Raw genomic sequence first — 19,626 nt, 5'->3', positions numbered from 1 at the left:
CCACGGTTCATTAGTTTCTTGCCCTTTCCATTTTGGTTTCTTGCACTTCGCATCCCTTCACTGGAACGCCTAACATTTTGATGCACATTTGAAACGAGTGTCTTGACACAAGAAGTGCACTGCTTTACAATGAGGGGAGCAGAAACACTAGTTAGACTACACGTGAATCCAGATTGTGTATCATTCTTAAACTCCTAACTAGAGCACTACATTCAGCAAAAGAGCGTCCGCAGGAGCGGTCAGGATTAAAATTGAATTATATTTTTCAATCTGGCCCAAATTATGCAAACGAAAAGTGATACGGATTCTCTTGGTCAATATGTGCAGCTTGAGCAAAGTCAATAAAGTAATCACTCCCCCTAAATTCTATTGCATTGTCTATAAAAACTGTATTGACTTCTCTAGATAATTTAGAATCCATAAATTACATTTAGAAAACCAAAAGGCTGAAATGATGTAGCCTTGTCTTTCTGATGACTGGGCTGAGAGTGAGTGAATGACTATGAATTGGTAGTTATTTGGTGAGAGTGTGAGATTGTGCAGCGTACTGACATACTTGGGAGGCTTTTTACATGCTCCCTGGAGACAGGGGTGTGGTCAGATTATTAAAGAGCATAGTCAAGTGATACTTGTATCTTCAGCATATACACTTGGCACCACCTGTTGTCTGCAGCAATCCTATGCACACAGTTTGACAGGAGGAGATCATGGTGATGTTTACTAAAGTTTTGTGTGGCTTTGCATCGCCTCGTCGATATGATGAAGATGCCCACCCCACCAGAGCATCATAAGAAGTGATGCTCCGGCGGCACAGCCCTCTTGTAAATAAGCCCCCTAGCTTGTTTAGAGTTATTCAAAATGAAATTGCTCCTGCATATAAGGATGCCTTCTAAATCCAATACTGGATTTAGTCGTATGTATGCCTCATCATAAATGATCATGTGAGAAATATATGAGTATATTTTAGATGTTGTGACCCTGGATTTTTTATCATGCACTGCCCCTAGAGGTACACCTTTTTTAGTCCTTCTTTTCCAGTTGAACAAAGACAACTTTATTTCACAGTATCCACTTGCCTCTCATAAACAGCGGATTTAAGTTTGGTAACTGCACACCTCCAAAATACATTTGCCAATTGGAACATTAGGGACTACCTCTGATATATGACAGAAGATAACACATTTCCTGTAAGAAATAACTAACATTTCCAGCAATAGTATATGATGAACACGTATGCCATCAGATCCTGAAGACGGTCGACATGCACGCAACAGGCACCGAGGAGGTGAACTCTGTGTGCTACCACCTAGTGGTGCACATCAGTGCATTCTTTGAGTGATTTTTGTCCATTATTATACATTTGTAAAATCAAGCACGTACACCAACAGAACAACTTCCTCACTTGCTTTCCCCCCAACTAAGGTGGATGACTGCTTATCATTGTGCAGTTGCTAATTCTGCATCCATGTCGTACATACCGAAGAAGGCTCCACGAAAAGGTTTATAGCACCTTCTGTAACACTAAAGTACTTTAGAGGCATCCAAATGGGTGTGCATGCTGATTGAGCTCAAAAGTCGCATACATAATAGTATCAATGGTCTTTGCTTTACAGCAAAGCCTCAAACCCTAACTTAGTTCTTTACTGACTGCCTTTTATTTGTTCGATTGTTTGATACAGATATATACGTATCTGGTATTCATAATATATTTCCTATGACATCAGCGATGACAGTGGTTTCGAACACCTGCTATACTACTTTTAAATTTAACAAAGTTTGTACACAAAGGAAAGGACCATCAACCACTCCCCTGTGATTCGAAGTGCCTTACTGCTCTGACTAGCAAACTAGAAAGAGCCTTTTTTCATAGCTCTTGTCAACATTAGAAGCAAGTGCACTGTACCTTGATTATACAGTAGCAAAAGCAATCTTCTGCTTTGAGAAACCATATTTTCAAGGGCATTTAGTGCTAGAAATTTCTGATGGGTAAATTATCCCTTTTCACCATTCTTGAAACCTCCCTGCAACCCTGTCATTTTCCAACCAGTCTAAACAAATTTAAAAGTGAGACCTTTAAGGGTATAAAAAAACAGATAGAAAAGATTAAGGTTGTATGAAGGGAAAAATATATGCAGCATGGAGAGTGAAGCTATATTAAAAACGGAATGCATGTTGTGAGGTATGTTCTTACCTGTCACACCTTATCTTTGATGTTGTCTGCTTAAAACAACCTTTGGCAAAGCCATTATATCAGGCAGTTGAAATCAGCAACAGTGTTTTTTTTTATTGGAAGAGAGAGACCGTGTGTGTTGGGGTATCGAAATCTTAAGTCTTTAATAGTGTGCTGAAATTGTATTGCAGCAAAAAATAGTCACTGAAATTTGTGACCCAAGATTTATAACTTTTAGTTACCTTTAACGAATTTATTTTTAATTCTGTTACCAATGTGTTTTAATTAAATAGCATTGTCCTTCATCTGAGCTGCCTTCTCTGCCAACAAATGTTTTGCAATACCCTCAGTATAATTTGTCCCTTCATAAGGGCAAAGCACTAAGGGCCAGATGTAGGAAACTGTTTGCGACTTGCAAACGGCAAAATTTGCCGTTTGCGAGTCGCAAAACGCAGTTTCCTATGCAGAAGTGCATTTTGCGAGTCGGAACCGACTCGCAAAATGCATTTCCGACTCGCAAATAGGAAGGGGAGTTCCCTTCCTATTTGCGACTCGCAGTGGGATGCAATACCATTTGCGACCGCGTACGCGGTCGCAAATGGCATCGCAGTTACCATCCACTTCAAGTGGATGGTAACCCACTCGCAAATTGGAAGGGGTCCCCATGGGACCCCTTCCAGTTTGTGACTGGACCCACAAATATTTTTTCAGGGCAGGGAGTGGTCCAAGGGACCACTCCCTGCCCTGAAAAATTTCCGAAACTAAAGGTTTCGGTTTTTTTTTTAAGTGCAGCTAGTTTTCCTGTAAGGAAAACGGGCTACACTTAAAAAAAAAAACTGCTTTATTGTTCTAGCAGTCACGAACATGGAGGTCTGCTGACGACAGCAGGCCTCCATGTTAGCGAGTGCCTATACTCGCTATGGGGCAGCAATTTGCAACCCACCTCATGAATATTCATGAGGTGGGTCATTGCGACCCCATAGCGAGTCGCAGTCGGTGTCTGAGACACCGTACTGCATAGCAATTTGCGACTTGCAAATTGCGAGTCGCAGGGACTCGCAATTTGCAAGTCGCAAATTGCCGTTTTGCTACATCTGGCCCTTAGTGTGTTTTGCAAATGTCCTAAAAGTACACAAATAAACCATAACACATTGAAAGACAACATCCATGATTCTGTAGCGTGAGAAAGGAAAACAAAGAGAAAAAAGAGAAACTATATAAAAACAATATAAACAAACATTGTATGTATGTGTATAAGTATGTGGTATTTGTAGAACACAAACCTATTCAATAATAAGTTACTAAGTAATAGGAGAGGTAGCTGGTTATTTGATTGTTGCTGCATTGTGGTGCAGTGTTTTTTTTATAGATGTGTGTTTTCAACACTTAGCTAAATTGCAAGAGCACTGGGGCAGTCCTTAAGGATAGAGGGAGGTTGCTCCAGATTTTGGGTGAATAGATCTGCTTTGTTTTTTCTTTTCTACACTTCTTAGTCTACAGTCTGATGGTGACCAAATGATATCAATGACATTGCAATATTATGCTATTCCCAGCACACAGTTGAGACATCTTGAATAGTTATATTTCTATTTTGAAATTCTTGCCTAGGCAGATTTGCAAAAAAAGGAAACATTTATTATTTTCATAATATTGCCCGTTATTTATTATATGAAAGTGTAAGCAGTCATTTTTAAAGTGTCTTGCCTGGATAAGAGCAATTAAAATTCATACTTCCATAAATCTATAATTTCATAAAATGTTCCCTATCACCTTACACGGAAGGTCACTCACTCATATCAACATACGTGTCTTATCTTTCATATCCATGTTACTTGAACCACCTTTGACACAATAGTACGAATGACAGACTGGTGGGTTAGTAAAAGTTTGTGCTTCTATTCAAGTTTCCCCTAATCTTTTGGGGTTTCCAGCCTAATTAAAGACAAGAAAAGAGAATCAATAAATCTGTCTTCATAAAAAACATTCCTGTCATATCAAAATGAAGGTCATTTTGCATTGCCCTTTGACTTTGTTATATTTCATTCTTTGACGTAGACAGTAAACAGTCCCTTTATGCACTCTGAAACAAATTAGGAGTATATACTTTATCATAGTCTTCAAGACCCACCCAGATGTGTAATTAAATCTTCTGACAGATTACTAACCAATAATGCTTAACTGTTAAAGAATAGGTATAATATTCCTGTGTATCTTTTTCAGACAGAGCCTGGGAGCACATCAGACCACTCTTTTTTTATAGTGACAATAATGTAAAGGAATCTCCATATGCTGGTGGTGTCCCAAAATTCTGCATAGGAGACAGTGATGGAGGGCAATGTTTGGACTTTAAGACCTATATTTAAATATAATATTTATTTCATATTTCAGGCCCAATATAATAATATAGTTTAATAACAAATTACTGATCAATTGCTCTTACATTTTGGACACTGGGTATGGTAGTCAAGTTTCTCTTGCTCAAACGAAGCCTGTAGCCAAACAAGAATGGGAGCCATGGGAGATTGGTGCCCTGAACCTCTATGGTAATACCGCTGAGGATATCAGCCCTCATATTTACAGTTCTAACTGCTGTTCGTGCACAAAGCCGTATTTATGGACAGCAGTTCTTGCAATACACATATTCATACTAAAATCAATATACCTCTAGCAATAAAACTATTTACGAGTCTGTGACCGATTCACTTGAAAAAAATGTATTGTAAACTTATGGATTTTTACCTTACCAGGACTCAAATACTGTCACTTATAACTTATGTCATGCGTTATCTAGGCTTGTGCTAGTCTATAAGGGGATATTTACTTGTAATTAACACAATTCTATGTCAAAATAGGTCTCAGTATGTGTTTCTAAAAGGTTATGATCTCCTTTTATATTTATATTCCAAACCCACTAGGATTCTTTTCTATTAAAGGGCAACATAGAAGTCTTTCCAACCAATTTCTGTCTACTAGGTATTTATAATTTCTATGCAATCGTAATAAAAATAATGATGATAGTTAGGCTATAGACGTTTACTTGTATGCTTCTTAAATTCCTGTATGGGTATCTCCAAATGTATGGATTTTCCCAACTCTATTCAGTCCTACTTTGGCTGCAAATGTATCATTGTACACTTCTTTTACTTTTGATTTAGTATTCAACAAAAGCCCCTTTCCTCATCTTTATTGAGTTGATACTTGGCTGAATCTTATTTACAATATCCAAAAACATTCTTTCCTTTTTGCTTCGATATTGTGATGAAAATTGATATTCTGACATAAAATCATTACAAAACCCCAAGGCTCAGAAATCCCCCTAATGTTTTTTTGTTTTGTTATTTAAATATAGTTAATTATATTTTAGAAAAAGGCAACCAGGGAAGGTTATGATTTTTGGGGTCCTACCAAACTATGGTGGGTACCCAGAAGATGATGTGGGCCAAAAGAGCATGTTGTGCTGAAAGTGTTGGTGGTTGTTTCATCATCCTTAGACCACCACAGGTTGAGTTATAGGTGAAAATGTAAGTCCAATGAGAGGCCCCTAATGCATTGTGGGGTGAGTTTTCTGAGTGCAATAAATAACATAGTTGCAGCTCTCCCACTGTTCTCTGGAGAGCCGTGCTGAACTTGTCCTTACTTTTCTTTCAATTTACATGCAGCCGTGGCCCGTGTTACTTTTAAGACGGGGCATCCGGTTCCACCCGGGCACCCTAGAACTGGCTGCTGGAGGAGGGTAGCACAGGGAGCCTACCTCCAGCTACCCTTGCTGGATCCTTGAATGGCTCCCACTCCTGAATGCGACCGTAGGAGCTGGCAATCTGCTGTGGTGTCTGCTGGCTCCAGCGGGCAGACACGTGTGCTGGTGGCACCCTCCTGCTCCCCCAGGCACGGGGAGCGGGGAGTGTGGGCCATGTGGGGTGTGTGGTGGCACTCCCCCATCCTCAGTAGCTGCCACTGGACCCAGGGATGGGGTCCTGAGCCCCTTCTGCCTCCTGCCAAGGCAGTGCAATGGCGCTCCCCCCTTTAGGGGAATCCCAGGGAAGCGTGACAGCACTTCCCACAAGGTCAAAGTACTTGGGGGTCAGGGATGAGATCTCAGTCCCCTCCATCATAAGTCTGCCTGGGGGATGTGGTTCCCAGAGGGGATATGAACACTGGGATGGGGGCCCACGCACCTCCTTTCCCCAACATGAGCAAACATCCTCATTCACCATTCCCCGGGCTCTAGTCTACCCTGGGGAAATTAATGAAACGGTGGCTGAGCCCCATGCACTCCCAGGGAGGAATTAGATCAAAGGTCACCAAACTTTAAAATGCCATAACTCTGACCCCTTTGGGTTGATTTGGACGATCCTTGGCTCATTTTATTCCCGGTGGTGAGTTCTAACATATTGCTTTGTTGGTGGGCACAGGAAAGTCCAGGGCTTCCCCTTACTAGTCCTCGGGGGTGTAAAGGGGCCAGCTACACTGGCCCTTGGGAAGACCCACTGGTCCTGGGGTTAACTGGACAGAGTCCTGGGCCCTGAGTTTGGGGTCAGGGGGTTCCTCCTTCCAGTTCTCCTTTGCAGTAGCAAAGCAGGTGGAAAGTTTGGAAGCAAGAAAAAAAGTCTTCCCCCTGTGTATGATTTTATAAAGAGGAAAGAAGGTTGCAGAAGCCAGGTACACTTAACCAATCCTGGGGTGCCAGGTCACCTCTACACCCTTGTCCCAATCCTCCTGCACAGCATGTTGGGACATTTCAAAATGGTGTCATCAATGAATCACTGGTCACAGCAGCTCCTGGAGTCTCACCTCCACCCCTAACATCACTGCCAGGGACCTGCCCACTAGAATTTCAAAGGCCGCCTCCCAGTGGTTTGGCTCCAGTTGTCTGGGCACTCTCCTTTGTTCAGGGGGCTTGTGTAGGCCCATCCCTGGTGCAGTGTGACAGCTAGGTGATTGATACAGAGCATTCTGGCCACCCCTTTTCCTCTTCAGGAGCAAGGAGAACTACTGCTAATTGCTCCCTTTGTGTGGGGTGGCCTTTTTTCCTGCTTCTGGAGAGAATGTAATCTATGGACACAGCAGGGTGGCAACCCTGGGCTTTGATCCTGACCTGAGCCAGGGGAATACGAAAACTCTGACTGACCCACAAGATGTACAGTTATAATTTTGGAAGTGGTAAATTTGATTTTCTTGCACAGGTTATACTTTAGTTCAAGATTTCAATTCTCTCTCTATGCCAAGGAGAAGGGAAACTACACTCTAAGGTACTTCCCTCCATGGGTGTATAATGGAATGTCACTATAAGTAAAACAATAATCATACTGACCTTCCCTAATAGTGTACACTATCCCCATGAGACCTATGCCAGTAGAATACCTATACCTGCAGAGTCCCCATTGCGCCATGCTACCTGTGAGTTGTTACCGGGCTGTGCACAGCGACTGTTTGACACAATCACCCATGCTTGAACCATAGATGCCTTAACAACATGGCTGGAACCATGATCTCATCTTTTCCATGCATGCCTTTACCATGCATGCCTTTACAACAAGTTTTGTTGTAAAAACATACTTAGTAAAGACATATGTGGAAACGGTATGCGTGGTTGTGTCATACAACCCCCCCTTCTTAACTTAAAAAACTACCCCAACCATCCCACCTGCCCTGAGGCCCAAAACTACCAAACCTCTAAAACCCTCACCCCCCCAAAACCTTCCCACTCTCATAAAAACTAATCTACCCTGACCCCCCACCCATAGTCCTATAAAAATAAAGTACTCTGCCCCTAAAAAATAGCCTACCTCAACAAGCCGTAAAAATTAAACTTCCCAACCCCCACCCCTGAAAAATAAACTACTCTGACCTCCCTACTCACCCTAAGCCCTAAATCCACCCCAACCTGTAAAAACTACACCCCGCTGCCATGGCCCAGACCCACTTACCTCATTGAGGGGGTCATTCTGACTTTGGCGGACTGCCACTTCAGGGAAAAGACCGCCAGTACTGGAGGTCTTTTGCCTGCCATATTTGAAGTGTTCCACTGGGCCAGTGGGCAAAAACAGCATTTCCACCCGCTGGCCCAGAAGAATACTCACCACAATATTGACACCAGTTCATAACTGAGCCATCGGCAATGTTGTAATGGTCGGGTGTGACAGCACCTGTCATGCATTTCACTGTCCATAATTCGGGCAGTGAATGCGTGATGGGGCTGTGCATGGGGGCCACTGCACTGCCCATGCCCAGTGCAGGGACTCCCAGGAGTCCCCTGATGCCCACATTCCACCAGACTTTTAATGGCGGTGTTCATCGACATGGCAATGCTGGCGGATGGGGACTCTTAATCAAGAGCAGTGCTGCCCTGGTGGATTACAGTCGCCGGGACCGCCAGGCTGCAGGCCGGCTGCAGACCTGCTGCAGCTTGGCGGTGTTGGTAGTTGGACCGTGGCGACTCCCCCACGGTCAGAATAGGGCATTCGGACCGCCCTGTCTGCAGCTGTCCGTACTGCCACCACTGCCCTGGCGGTCAGTGGGCTTGTGCCAGTCCAAAGGACTGAAATCTGGATGTGGTTCAGAGTAGCTTGGTTATAGAAATGTGGTTGGTGTTTAGGGAACACAGTGCTCGCTTTAGGATGTAGGTAAATACTAAACTTGACTATTCAAACTACTAGTGGGCCTCTCACAGTACACCTTACTGCCTGTTTTGAAAACAATATCTGATAGAGACATCTAGTTGCAGATTCCTTACCTTAGAATTTCCCCCAGGCGTCAGACTTGATTCGCAGATTTTTCTTCGAGCAATACCCTTGCACGTTGCCAGGTGGTGTTGGTCGACTCTGCGGGTATCGTTGGCGTCGTGGTTGCCGTGATGACGTTGGGAGTAGTATATAGATGCCGCCCTCGCACAGTGACGTCAGACTGGATCTGGAGTTCTTTTCTTTCCGCGCCACACGCTGATCCCGAGAAGAGCTACCCTGGCTATTTTTTGGCCAAATTCGACCATTTTGTCGAGTTTTTCTGTGAAACTTTGGTGCGTCGAAGATATCCCCAAAAACTGGGTACAAGCCATGCGAGGACTGTCATAGTATGATGATGGATCCTCATCAGGTTTGTCTAGGTTGTCTCGAGCGCAACCACGACCCACAGTCGTGCTCCGAGTGCCAGGCCATGCACCCGAAGGCATTGAAGGAGCGGTCCCTAAAGCTTATGGCAGTCCGGCACTCGACTCCGCGTAGGTCCCGATCTCGCTGGAGAGGAAGGTCTTGAGATCGGTTGCAGAGTCATCACCACTTGTCTTCTTCCAAATCCTCGGGTCAAGGTAAGAAGAAGTCGAAGAAGTCCCATTGCTGTCTGACTTCACCCTGTCACTCGGCCATGTGACGCGGGAAGATCGTTCACGCACAAGGCCTCCGTCCTAGGAGCCTGGGTCGGCTCTGTGCTTCCCCGAGTTTCCGGGAGCCAGAGCAACCCCACCCAACTTAAAGAGTTTTATGAGGCCATGTGCCTCATATTTGGGCGGTCCGACCCCCATACGGCGGCTTCGGGCCCAAGGTGTTCGGCTGAGGGGCCTTCGGGTCCGTGCCAGCGGCTTCGGCTCCGGTCACTGAGGTCACCTCCAGATCCATGCGCAGATCCGCACCGATGCCGGTCGCACTCTTGAGACCTTTCCCGGAACTGGGTCGTTCATCGACGCTCCCGGCGTTGGTAGTGCCAACTATCGATGTCAATCCAATTCTTACCCCTGCGTCTTCAACTTCAATGGGGCCTTTAATCCCCAGGTCGGATTCAGACCCTTTTTCTTATGGGTACAAATATGGGGAGGGATTGGAGGGGTCCCTGAACCCTTATGAATACCAGGATGATCCTTCTGTGGACTAGGCTCAGGAATTGGGTGAAACCAGTGGTCTGGATACTTCTCCTGACGCTGGCATGCTGTCTCCTCCTACCGTGGCTACGGCAGAGGGAGCAACTTATGGTATGGTGGTCAGTAGGGAAGCTGAGGCCCTTGGTCTTGAGCTTCCCACTGTTGAGGTCAGGTCTAATCTCCTGATGGAGGTGCTCCAGCCTGGGCTTCTACTTCAGAACCCCTTTTGCCATTTAATGAAGCCCTCACCTATGTCCTTTTGGGTACATGGTCCAAACCCAACACAGGGGCTTCTGTGAAGAGGACTATTGCACGCCACCATCAGCCCTCTCTGAACGACCCTAACACCCCACGCCTGAGAGTCTTGTTATCCAGGCTTCCTTTTCTTCAGACACATTCCCTTACGCACCCCCGGATAGGGAATTCAAAAGACTGGAACAGTTTGGCAAGAAGTTTTTTTCTTACTCCAGCCTAGCACTGCAGTCTGTGAACACTGCATGCCTTTTAGCCCGCTATACCCACTCTTTGTAGGATACGGTTGCGCAAATCCTGCAGCAGATGCTGGAGGAGGCCCGTGCTATCGTCTCCCCAGCTGTGAACGATGGGAGAGATACGGCAAAGTTCAGAATCCGTTGTGGGCTGGACACGACCGTCTCACTGGGCAGATCCGTTGCTACAATGGTGGCCTTACGACGCCATGCCTGGTTACGTACTTCTCGTTTTTCTGGGGATGTCCAACAGTCACTCATGGACATGCCCTTTGATGGCTCCCATCTCTTTGGAGACAAAGGGGACTCGGCCTTGGAGAGGTTCAAGGATTCCCGGGCTACGGCTTGGTCCCTCGGTCTTTCATCTTTCTCTCACCCACCACAGTCCACTTTTCGCCCCTTTCGTGGCCACAGAAGGGGCTCCCTGTTGCGTCCTCCACCCAGCCACCGTACCGTGGACACTGTTCAGCCTCTGCATGGCCGGGAACATGGAATACCACGTGGCAGTGGGACAGGGAACCAGAGGTCTGCCCAGTCCACCTCTGCCCCCGCTGCATCCTCCAAACCCTCCTAGTCTGTCCCCACACTCCCATCAGTTGGTGGCAGGATTCGCCATCACCTGCCCCAATGGGAAAACAGCACTACAGACAGGTGGGTTTTGCAGATCGTTTGAAAGGGCTACTCCTCCCTTTCGAATCTGCTCCATCACCCATGCCACCATCCTTCAATCACCTTCCAGAGGATCATTTGGCACTTCTCCGCCAGGAAGTCTCAGCTATAGAAAAGGTCCCTGTGTCAGAAGTAGGTCGTGCTTGTGATTCCCGCTACTTTCTGATACCAAAAAAGGACAAGGGCTCACGTCCTATCCTAGACCTTCGGGACCTAAACTACTTCCTCAAGAAGGAGAAATTCAAAATGCTCACCCTGGCTCAGGTTCTGTCTGCCTTGGACCCAGGAGACTGGATGGTAGCGTTGGACTTGCAGGACGCTTATTTCTACATCACCATCCTGCCTGCCCATAGACGTTACCTACGATTCGTGGTAGGTCACAAGCACTTTCAGTTTACGGTGCTCCCCTTTGGCCTTACCATCGCCCCTTGGGTGTTCACAAAAGTGATGGCAGTGGTTGCAGCTCATCTGCGCAGGTTAGGGGTCTCAGTCTTCCCCTACCTCGACGACTGGCTGTTGAAGGCGGACTCGCCCCAGAAAGTCGTCTCCCACCTTCAGACTACGGCGAACCTCCTGCAGACGCTGGACGTGCCGAAGTCACACCTGACTCCCTCTCAGTCGCTCCCTTTCGTCGGAGCGGTTCTGGACACAGTGCAGCTTCAGGCTTATCCTCCCGAAAAGCGAGTCCATGACATTCAGGCTATGATTCTGGTCTCGGTGTTGGGTTTCGGTCAGACTGAGTCTGAGGCTGCTGGGACTCATGGCCTCCTACATCCTGCTAGTGACACATGCCAAATGGCATATGTGGGCACTGCAGTGGGTCCTAAAGTTCTAGTGGGTGCAGAATAAGGGGAATGTCTCTGACCTGGTCCAGATCTCGGAGGCGACTGCGAAAGACCTGCAGTGGTGGCTTTCGAATGAATCCGCATTGGGTCCACGGCAGATCCCTCTCCCTTCCCCAACCAGATCTATCTATAGTGACAGATGCGTCACTTCTGGGTTGGGGCAACCACATGGTAGAGGCAGAGATCAGAGGACTCTGGTCTCCGGCGGAGTCTGGGCTCCATATCAATCTGCTGGAGCTCTGGGCAATCAGGCTTGCGTTGAAAGCATTCCTTCCCTCTCTCAAAGGGAAAGTGGTGCAGGTGTTTACGTACAATACTACCGCCATGTGGTACTCCAACAAACAGGGCGGAGTAGGGTCCTGGACCCTTTGTCAGGAGGCACTACGCCTCTGGACATGGCTGGAATATCAGGGCATTAACCTGATGGTTCAACATCTAGCGGGCTCCCTCAACGCCAGAGAGGACGAACTCAGCCGTCGATGCACAGCCGATCACGAATGGCGTCTCCATCCGGAGGTGGCGCAAGTTCTCTTTCAGCAGTGGGGAGAGGCTTGGTTAGATCTGTTTGCCTCCGCAGAGAATGTGCAATGTCAGCTGTTTTACACGTTGGAGTTTCCAAGGCGGCACTCGCTCAGAGACACTTTTCGTCTCGAGTGGAACTCTGGCCTCCTTTACGTCTTTCCACCTATACCTCTTCTGCCCAGAATTCTCAAGAAAATCAGTAACGACCTGGCCCAAGTCATCTTGGTGGCTCTGGACTGCGCACAGAGAGTATGGTATCAAGAGCTATTGAGCATGTCCATCGATCCACCACACAGACTGCCTCTTTGGGCAGATCTTCTGTCGCAGCAACAGGGGAAGGTTCTTCACCCAAACCTGTCCAACCTCCACCTTCATGCGTGAAGATTGAGCTGCGCCAATTGATGGCTTTTGCCCTTCCACCCGAAGTCTGCAATGTTATCTTGGCAGCCAGGCGTCCATCAACCAAGACTGTATACGCCTGTCATTGGAATAAATTTGTGGCATGGGGTACCAACAAATCTGTTGATCCCCTTTCTGCCCCTCTATCCGAGGTTCTTCTTTTCATTCTTTCTTTGGCCCAGCAGGGTTCTGCTTTGGACACCCTTAAAGGGTATTTATCTGCCATTTTGGCCTTTCTTAGGCTACCTAGTGAGCCCTCACTCTTTAAATCTTTTACTGTAAGTAGATTCCTAAAAGGGCTCACCCATTTATTTCCCCCCACTCCATTTATCATGCGTCAGTGGGATCTTAATCTTGTACTTACTTATTTGATGTGTACCCCCTTTGAGCCAATGCATAATTGTCCCTTGCAGCTCCTCACTTTCAAAATTGTCTTTCTGATCGCTATCGCCTCTGCTCGCAGAGTGAGTGAGCTTCAGACCCTTTCCTCAAAACCTCCATACTTATCTGTGCACCCTGACGAAGTAGTGTTGCGCACTAGGGCTTCCTTCCTTCCTAAGGTGGTTACACCCTTTCATGTAGGCCAGTCCATCACACTGCCTACTTTCTACGGACCTCATATCCTTCCCATGAGGAGGAGAGACTCCACCGCCTGGACCCAAAAAGAGCATTGATGTTCTAACTCAATCGTACTAAAGATTTCCGGATGGACGATCAACTCTTCGTTGGATATGTGAGTGCGAAAAAAGGGAAGGCTGTGCAATGGCGTACCATCTCTCAAAGGATGCTTCTTTACATCAAAATGTGCTACGCCTTGGCCAAGAAGCAACCCCCTGAGGGCTTGCGTGCTCATTCTACCAGAGCAACTGCTGCTCCCACTGCGTTAGCATGCAGAGTTTCTGTTCTGGATATCTGCCAGGCAGCTACATGGGCGTCCCTGCATATGTTTGCTAAGCACTACTGCCTGGATAGTCAGGTCCATCGGGACGGCTATTTTGGTCGTTCAGCCCTGCAGGACTTCCTGGTATGATCTTGGTTCGCAACCCACCACCGAGGATAGCATTGCTTGTGTATCTATTCTAAGGTAAGGAATCTGCAACTAGAATTCTCTTCCAGATGTACAAGTTACTTACCTTCGGTAACAAAATATCTGGTAGAGACATACTCTAGTTGCAGATTCCTTACCGCCCACCCATCGTCCCCTCTTGCGAACTGATTTCTAGGGACAGGGATTCCCCCTTTCAGGTCCTTAGCTCTGGCGCACCAATCACAGTGTTCTTAGCGACTCGTCACTTTGGCATGTAAAGTCGTTAAAAGAAACTGACGTCACTGCACAAGGGCAGTGTCTATATACTATTCCCGACATCATCACGGCGACCATGACGCCAACGATGCCCCCAGAGTCGACCGATACCACCTGCCGACGCGCAAGGGTATTGCTCAAAGAAAAATCCCCGGATCCAGTCTGAGGCCTGGGGGAAATTCTAAGGTAAGGAATCTGCAACTAGAATATGTCTTTACCAGATATTTTGTTACCGAAGGTAAGTAACTTGAACATCAACTGCACAACTGCACATTTTTCATTGTCCCTAAACAGACAACTATTTCCCTCTACCTTTAGAAAAAGGTGGACTATTGGCCAAACATGAGACTCTTGCCACTTCGCTTCAATTCTGTGCACAGCAGCACACACCCCAGCTTCTGGGGAAACAGAAGTAAAATTTAAGTAGCCTACTCTTAATACTCTTAATACGGTGTCTACATTCCACCATATTTCACTGACAAACCCATATAGTCAGTGATTCATACATTATGTGATTCTGGGGCTGCAACCTTTTCCGCAGAATTATGAATTTGTGTCACTTGCCATATCCCTTCCCATCTGCTGCAAAGCTTGCATATTTAAAAAACACTTTTTATTTCTGGCTTACCTGAAGTAAAGAAAATAACGCCAATCTGAGTGCAGTCTAGTGACAGGTCTTTCCTAAAGATTAATTGGCCACCTTTTAGCTGATGATTGCTTTATTTAGGTGATAAACTGGCTCTAAAGAGGTGACACTTTTGCCCAGACAGAATTATTATTTGTTGAAATGACAGCGTAGAGAAGTAATACTGCGAAAGAACAAGCTGCATTATGTTGCATAATTCGCCTTTTCTTCGCACACAATTTACTCCCACGCTGATACATAATTTCAGTTATCTTGGATATACTAATTTAAATATTAAATTATGCCAACATATTCCTCGATAACATATGTTGTATGAATGCTTTTCAAGCTTCAGTGAACTATATAAAAAAGGCACACCCCATTTACAAAAACAAATCGGAAAACTTCAAGATGATTTCGTTTAGCATCAGTCGCCCTTCCAAGGTCCAGGCACGTCTGTTTTTTGTTTTAGGCCCGTCTTTTTTGTTTTGTCCAGGAAAAGAAAAAACATTGTGATGTTCCAAACGCATCGCAATATCAGCTTGATTCTCTGCCAGAAGTCAATTACGCATCTTGTTGGAGACTGCCTTGAGACAATAGGGAAAAGGAATCACTGTGGATAATTGATGTCAAGACAACCAAGGCACTTAATGCAGCATTGACTAGTGGCATATGGCAAAATGCACCACACTTCATGCCACTTTTATCTGATTGACATTTGTTTACCCTTCCATCTAAAGTGTTCACTGAAAAATGTACACGCCTGGCTTTTTGCATAGGAAGTCTTTAGCAGATGGTTCTCATGCACATGGTGGCTCAGCTGTGCAATCAAACCATGAGATCAGAGCAGATGGTACCAAATGTCCGCGGGATCCCAAATAAGTGACAGACAATTTGAAAGGTTTCAATCAGAAAACTAAACACTTTATAGATCAGAAAATACTCTTATTACGTGGGAGTTACAATCACTTTTTTTTCTTTAAATGTTTTATTGTAGATTGGTAATGCCCCTCTTTTAACCCCTTCGTTGCAAGGCTTTTTCCCCCTCAGGTGCCAGGTCTTATTTTGACTTCTCGGGGCAGTTCGCGTTTAAGCCCTCATAACTTTTTGCCCACGTAAGCTACCCATGCCAAATTTGCATAATTGTTTTCCAACATCCTAGGAATTCCAGACGTACATAGGGTTTGTGGGTTCCCCTGGAGGAAACCAATAAATTATCCAAAATACACGAAAATGTAATTTAATTTTATTTTTTAAATGGGAAAAAAGGGCTGCAGAAGAAATCTTGTGTTTTCCCCCCCTGAAAATGGCATGAACAAATGGTTCAGACTTTAATCAGAAAACCACATTTTTCAACACAATTGTGGCATTTTACTGGGACTTCCCCCAGTTTTACTATTTTATGTGCTTTCAGCCTCATTCCAGTCAGTGCTAGAAATGGGTGTGAAACCAATGCTGGATCCCGGGCAGCTAAACATTTCTGAAAAGTAGACAACATTTTAATTCAGCAAGGGGCCATTTGTGTAGATCCTTCAAGGTTTTCCTAAAGAAAGTAACAGCTAAAAAAAAAAAAAAATTGAAATTGAGGTAAAAAAAGAGCCATTTCTGTCCACGTTTTCTTCTACCACTTTTTCCAACTATGGTAGATTTTTGAAAGCAATATACCGTTACGTCTGCTGGACTCTTCTGGTTGCGGGGATATATAGGGCTTGTAAGTTCATCAAGAACCCTAGGTACCCAGGAGCTGCACCTTGCAATGGGACTTTATTGTATACCAGGTATACAACAATTAATTTGGTGAAATATCAAGAGTGAAAAATAGGTATGAAGGGAATCTTTGTATTTCAAAAATGGGCTCAAGATAAGGTATTGATAAGCAGTGGTTATTTGCGCATCTCTGAATTTCAGGGTCCCATACTATAATGTGAATTACAGGGCATTTCTCAAATAGATGTCTTTTTTACACACTGTCTTACATTTGGAAGGAAAAAATGTAGCGAAAGACAAGGGGCAATAACACTTGTTCTTCTATTCTGTGTTCCCCCAAGTCTCCCAATAAAAATGGTACCTCACTTGCGTGGGTAGGCTTAATGCTCGCCACAGGAAACACAACATGGACACATCACATTTTTACATTGCATCTGACGTGTTTTGTGGAAAGTGCCTAGGTGTGGATTTTGGCCTCCAGCTCAGCCGACACCTACGGAAACATACCAAACCTGCACATTTTTTAAAAACTAGACACGTAGGGGAATCCAGGATGGAGTGACTTGTGGGGCTCTCACCAGGTTCTGTTACTCTGAATCCTTTGCAAACCTCAAAATTTGGCAAAAAAACCTTTTCCTCACATTTCAGTGATAGAAAGTTGTGGAATCTGAGAGGAGCCACAAATTTCCTTCCAACCAGCATTCCCCCAAGTCTGCCGATAAAAATGGTGCCTCACTTGTGTGTGAAGGCCTAGTGCCCACAACAGCAGATGCCCCAAAATACAACATGAACACATCAAATTTTTCTCATGAAAACTGACCTTTTTAGTGCAAAGTGCCTACATATGGATTTTGGCCTCTAGCTCATCCGGCACCTCAGAAAACCTAGCAAACCTGTACATTTCTGAAAACTAGACACATAGGGGAGCCCAGGATGGAGTAACTTGTGACACTCTCACCAGGTTTTGTTACCCAGAATCCTTAGCAAACCTCAAAATTTGGCAAAAAAACACTTTTCCTCACATTTTGGTGCTCAAAAGTTCTCGATATCTGAGGGGAGCCACAAACTTCCTTCTACCCAGCATTCCCCCAGGTCCCCCAATAAAAATGGTACATCACTTGTGTGGGTAGGCCCAAACCCCCCAACAAGAAATGCTCCAAAACAGTATGTGGACACATCAAAATTATCAAATACAAAACTACCTGTTTTTTGCGGGGGGCATCTGCGTTTTTGGTCCTGGGTTCAGCAGCCATCTAGGGAAACTTACCAAACCCAAACATTTCTGAAAACTAGATACCTGAGGGAGTCCAGGGAGGTGTGACTTGAGTAGATCCCCAGTGTTTTCTTACCCAGAATCCTCAGCAAACCTCAAATTTAGCTAAACAACAACATTTTTCCCACATTTCTGTGTGGGATCACTGCACCGACACAAATTTCCTACCACCCTACGTTCCCCTCATTCTCCCAGTAAAAATTATACCTCACTTGTGTAGGTGGGACAAGCGCCTGTGACAGGGAAGAGCCAAAAACATGTTGAAAATGAGGGGGAACCGAAGCGGGTCAAAAAGTGCAGTTTGAAAAAAAAAAAATTTTAGGCTGACAAGTGGGGCAGGATTTTTATATGTAGAGATGCGACAATGCTGTGTGGTAGGAATTATGTGGATTCCTGCAGATTCCGGAAGGTTCCATCACAAAAATGTGGGAAAAATGTGTGATTTCAAGCAAAGTTGGAGGCTTGCAGGGCATTGTGGGTAAGAAAAGGGTGTGAGGTGCATGTGAAGCACACCACCCTGGACTCACCCAGATGTTTAGTTTTCAGATGTGTCTAGGTCTCATAGATTTTTCTACATGGCAGCGCCCCAAAGTCCAAAAAGTGCAGCCCTCACCATTCCAATTGGGATGATTTTGAGATTTAGACAAGCTCTCATGGCCCAAAATAATCAAATGTCCTCTTGCTTGCCGTGGGATAAGATGTTTTAGTGTGCGGGGGGAGAACTGAAAGACTGTTACCCCCTTCAGTTGGGGTGGGGACATAACCATGGCCATACTGGCTGGTAGCCACCACCCCACTTTAAAAAATAAATAATTCTGTAGCATCTAGTAGTCCTTCTGCCCCCCAGTGAGTGGATATGGGGTAATTTCCCCATCTGCCCACCTGTGGGCAAAATAACTTTGTCCCCATTTACTTGCGGTGGGGGTATGGCAGATCACCCTAATTAAAAGAATCCGATCTACCCCAAAGGGGGGAAGAAATGGCCTAAAATAAATCCCCCCCCCACAGTGGAGCAACCATTGCCTAAGGGGTCACTCCTCTTGCGTGAAATTGGTGCAAAAACAAAAAAATACCTGGTGTCTAGTGGTTTCTGCCCCCCTTGGGGGCAGATTGACCTAAGAAAAATAGGCCGATCTGCCTGCAAGGTGGGCAGAAATGGCCTAAAATAAAATTGCTCTCAGGGGAGCGGCCCTTGCCTAAGGGGGCGCTCCCCTTATAAGTAAACAAACCAAAACAAAACACAAAATCCCAGGTGTCTAGTTGGCATTTCTACAGCCCAATCACTTCATGATCAGGCTGCAGAAATACTCAAAGAAACATGAAAGGAAAGACCTTTCCTTTCCTTTCATGCCCCTGCCTGCCCCCATTTCCCGATCAAAAGAGAAATGCTTTGTGTTTCTCTTCTGAACGCACTGGAAGCTGAGCTTCCAGTGAGATGGGAGGCGGCCTCTGATGAGGTCCGTGCACAATTGCGTGCTGACATCATTAGATGTCACTGGTGGGAAGTGGGGGGGTTGGGGTGGAAGGGGAAGCGATTCCCCTTCCAACCCTGCCCTGGGGAAGTGGGTGGGAGACCCCCGTGGGCCCGGTGCAGGACAAGCTGGTCTCGTACTTGGCACACGGCAACTGTGGCCAAGGGCGAGACCAGCTCGTCCATGGCACCATAAGTTTCAATTAAAATCATCACTGTAATGCATGTTTTATAAATGCATTGCATATGTTGTTCTGCATCCTTTGGAAATAGAACAGAAAGATGGAAAAAATAACTTTTAAACT

At 45.5% G+C, this 19,626-nt stretch overlaps 1 protein-coding gene across 6 annotated transcripts in view; it reads left to right on the top strand.

The window, feature by feature from the left end:
- The window catches only part of SYT1 (synaptotagmin 1), a 3,823,670-nt gene that overhangs the window by 3,796,749 nt on the left and 7,295 nt on the right, over positions 1–19,626 (top strand). The window lies entirely within an intron of this gene.

Source organism: Pleurodeles waltl, chromosome 4_1 (assembly GCF_031143425.1).
Source record: "Pleurodeles waltl isolate 20211129_DDA chromosome 4_1, aPleWal1.hap1.20221129, whole genome shotgun sequence".
NCBI lineage: Eukaryota > Metazoa > Chordata > Amphibia > Caudata > Salamandridae > Pleurodeles > Pleurodeles waltl.
The sequence above is the reverse complement of the archived record's forward strand: the minus strand, read 5'-3'. Positions and strand labels throughout refer to the sequence as shown.